The sequence below is a fragment of the Myotis daubentonii genome, chromosome 6 (assembly GCF_963259705.1).
Source record: "Myotis daubentonii chromosome 6, mMyoDau2.1, whole genome shotgun sequence".
In the NCBI taxonomy this organism is placed as follows: Eukaryota; Metazoa; Chordata; class Mammalia; order Chiroptera; family Vespertilionidae; genus Myotis; species Myotis daubentonii.
Window position 1 is genome coordinate 2,322,501 of NC_081845.1, and position 4,398 is coordinate 2,326,898.

Sequence of the window (4,398 nt, forward strand, 5' to 3'; positions counted from 1 at the left end):
CATCTCAGTTTTCTTCTGAAGCACTGACATGGAAATCGCTTTGTATATCAACAAAGCCGTATTTTCTGAGCTTAAACACACCCTCGAGCTGGCGTCAGAGCGATGGATCAGACGCTAAGGAGATAAAGAATTATGGACGATAAATAAGAAGGAAAGGCAGAACAGCCGTGTATATTTCTAAAAGCCAGAAAGCTGTGAGATTGCTCAGTTTTGGATACATTTTTAAATGTAACTTAAAAACACCGAAAGTCACCAAATTATACCATCATGATCAACTCCTTGCACACGAAGCCGCCTGTTCTCAAGTGTGCGAAGGTCTTCATCACAGAGCACTCTTGTTTGTTTTGAAAAACGGGGCCCCTGCTTGGGGGGTTGTGTTTATTTTGGGTTCATGCCCTAAACCACCTAATGTATGCGACTCGGTTGGCTGCGTTGGCAGTGAAATATGTGGGGCAATTAATAGAAATGGGCGGCTGCTACTCCTGTGCATGGCCATTGGAGCTCATGAAGTATTTGTGTTGCCAGGAAGAGGAAGCCGAGGCGGGGAGCAAAAGGAAGCCGCCAGCACCCCGACTCCGGCTCCTCCCCTCCTGTTCTTCCTTCCTTTCCCGCCTGGAGGAGCCAGCTGCCACGGCCTGGGACAGGGCCGCTCCAGGCTCGAGGGCAGCAACCTCTCACGAACCAGGGGGGAGAAGACGCAGTGCCCGAGTGGCCCAGTGTTTCTCTACCGATATCTCAGCTTGTGGCAGAAGCTGGGGTGGCACCGAGTGCACTCCAGGCCCACAAGACTGGCATCACTCAGAGAAGGGAAGTCAGCCGCCCTCCGTAACCACGGGTTCCGCAGACACAGATCCAACCAACCACAAAATATTCAGAAAAATAAGTACTGTTGTTGCTGGCGTGCACCATACACACAGACCTACTGTGTTCACCATCTACGCAGACCTACTCTGGTTGCATCTGTATGGAAATGTCTGGCTCTTTTTCTTGTCCTTATTCCCTAAACAATATAGATGACAACTCTTCACACAGCCTTGATGGTGTCTTAGGTCTGACCTGTTGCCTAGATTTGGAGTCTACGGGAGGGTGTGCGTAGATTACGTGCAAACATGGAGATCACCCCTTCTCTGCAGCTTTGCTTCCTATGGTTGCCGTTACTCATGGTCAACCGAGGTCCAAAAATATCAAACGGAAAATTCCACAAATAAGCAATTCATACGTTCTAAACCGCGCACCGTTCTGAGCAGCGTGATGGCACCCCGCAGGCGCCACCGCAGTCCGCTGGACGGGTCGCCTCCCTCGTCTCGAGAGGGAGAAGGTGAGGACGGCACAGTGAGTGCTGAGAGTGAGAGAGAGAGCCCACACTGCATTCCCGTCGCTGTTAGCACGTGCATTCTCCTTGTTCTATGTTATCATAGCTGTTGCGAATCTCTCACTGTGCCTCACGTATAAATTGAGCTTTTTCACAGCCATGCATGGATGGGGGAAACATGGCCTGTGTTGGGGTCGGTAGTGTTCACAGTTTCAGACATCCACGCGGGCCTTGGACCGTGTACCCGCGGGTAAGGGGGCGACTGTGCTGGGCCCTTTCCTTCAAGGGGCGTGAGCATCGCAGGTACCGCACCGGGCGGGGCAGGGCCGTCCAGTCCTTACTGTCCCGCGGTCGCACTGCCGCCTCCTCTGCCGGGTCAGGAGAAACGAGGCCACTCAGAACGTCAGCGGGATAAACCGATGAGCCGATGCCTGGAGGCCCTGCGTGCGGCCTCCCCGAGGGAAGGCAGGGGGAATGGGCTGAACCCAGGGCTCTGTGTGCGGAGAGCTCCCTCATGACAGAGGGAGGGGGAGCGTCACGCAGGCTTCCTCCCTCCCGCTCCCGGGAGCTGCCCTCGCGCAGGGCCCTCCATGTAGCTGGCGGTGTCTGGGGCAGCCAGGAGGCAGCCTCCACGCTCAGCGAGTGCAGACCGCCCCCCTCCCCCTGCGCGTGGGCACCGGTGAGTCTCCGCCGCCAGCAGGCCCGGGCTCTCCGGTCTGGTCTACGGCCTGGTTTGAGAAATCTCCTCCCGGCACTCGCCGCCGATGCGGTCTTGCAGGAGCCGCTGGGGCTCGCTGCCCAGCCTGACTAATCGTCCTCCCCCCGCATTCCCTACCTGTCGTATCTGTCACACTCGCTGTCAAGCGAGGAGCCCACATCTCAGTCACAGCGCTTCCGGGGCCCACGCGCCTCCAAGCCCCGAGCAGAGCGAGGAGAGCAGCGTGGGGAGCAGGCCTCACAGGGCACAGCCACGGGCAGGGAGGGCGTGCCCTGGGTCTCTCTGCCCCGCCACATTCACCTCCCAGCCCCGCACACCTACAAGAGAACACACACGCATGTCCACACATGCACCATGCACACGCATATACATATAACACATACACACCACACATGCACATGTGCACACACCACACACCCATATGCACGTACAAACATGCACTCATGGCCATGCACACAGGCCCATATGCATGAACGTGTGCATACACCTGCACATATGTATGCACACATGCACCATGCTTTCACGGGCACTCCTAGGCACAAACATGCACATATGTATACATGCATGCACCATGCGTGCACTGCCTCTCCTCCTGCACCTGCAGCTCAGCCTGGCCCTTCAGAGACCCCTCACTGCTTCAGAGCTGCGAGCACGGAGGGTGTGCAACAAAGAAGGGAAAACCACGGGCAAGGGGAACTCGGGCAAAAGGCCCCCCCAGCCAACCCCCCAGCTGGGTTCCGGTCCTAGCACTGCCAATGTGGCCTGACCATGCCTCGGTTTTCCCTGACTATCAAATGGGTACAATCGATGGGAGCAAGCGTTACATTCAGCGAGACTTTTTGCTCTCCTCTATTTCCAGGCACACGTCCCCTGAACTTAGCTGTGGCCACATGGAATGCTTTGGCCCCTGAAATATGAGTGGAAGAGATGGGAGTGACTTTGGGAGAGAAATATTGAGAAGCTGGCCCACAGTTCTCCGTGTTTTCTTCCCTGGAGAGACAGAAACTCGAGATGACTTTGCAGTGACACAGATGGACACCGAGCCGTCATAAGTGGCTGGACAGGCAGGAGCGGTAAACATTTGCTGAGTTAAACGCTGGGGTCCCGTGTTGCCTGTTACCATAGCGTCACAGCCTGTGCTGGCTGATGCGTTTCCCCGCAGGGGGCTGGGCGGTAGGCAAACAGCCTGTGTCAACACTTCAAGGCCCGCGCTAAGAGCTACACAAACATGGGCTGAGCTGTCGCATCGCTTTCATTCTCACATGCGTGTTTGTCACGTTTTAATTTCTTTTGTGCGTATTTTACTGTAATCGGCAACACTGCGTCTCTCCACGGTCCACAAAATCAGGCTGCATCTAGATGCAGTGAGGAAGCATCTTTACGGTGATGATCTTAGGGGCTCGTGAGTAATGAACAGAGGCCGCTGGCTTTAGTGTGTAAGAACCGCAGTCTCCTGGCACGCACGGCGGCTTTGCCATCGTCGGGGTGAGAACAGAGCGGGGGGATGGAGTCGGCGTCCGGACCACGGCCGGGCACGTGCGAGTGTGACTATTCAGGGCAGATGCGTTATTTCGACTTCGTCTTCGTGCTGCCAACTGCTAAGAGTTCATTAGATTCATAGTGAGTATAACAGTGAATATGCAAGAAAGAATTTTGGGTAAATGCTTTTTTTAATGTTCAGTATTATATTGGGGCCACACTAATATAATAGTCGGGATACTGGAATAATAGGTTGGCTAAAAGCACATTCATTGGGGTTTTCTTTGCAGCAAAACATCAGTTATCACAAGACATTAATGCTAATCTGGATTTCACTTGTTTGTTGTCATTTCCCTGCCTTGAATTTGTAAATTAGTTTGAGTTTTGCCGTGGTATTAGCATTAGAAGTATACGCTAGGGCAGTGATGGCGAACCTCTGACACGCGTGTCAGAGGTGACACGCGAACTCATTTTTTTGGTTGATTTTTCTTTGTTAAATGGCATTTAAATATATAAAGTAAATATCAAAAGTATAAGTCTTTGTTTTACTATGGTTGCAAAGATCAAAAAATTTCTATGTGTGACACGGCACCAGAGTTAAGTTAGGGTTTTTCAAAATGCTGGCACGCCGAGCTCAAAAGGTTCGCCGTCACTGCACTAGGCAGAAGATTTGATTATCTGAACCAACATACAGGCGGTTAAGGGCTGGATTGTGCCCCAAAAAGACATGTTCTAGTCCCAGCCCCAGCACCTGTGAATGTGGCCTCATTCAGAAAGATGCCAGCCAGTGAGGCGGAGGTCACGGGGAGGTCATGTGACCGGTGTCCACAGAAGCAGAGAAGCAGCCAGGGAGCAGACGCACCTGAGGGAGGCCCGGGAAGACAGGCGG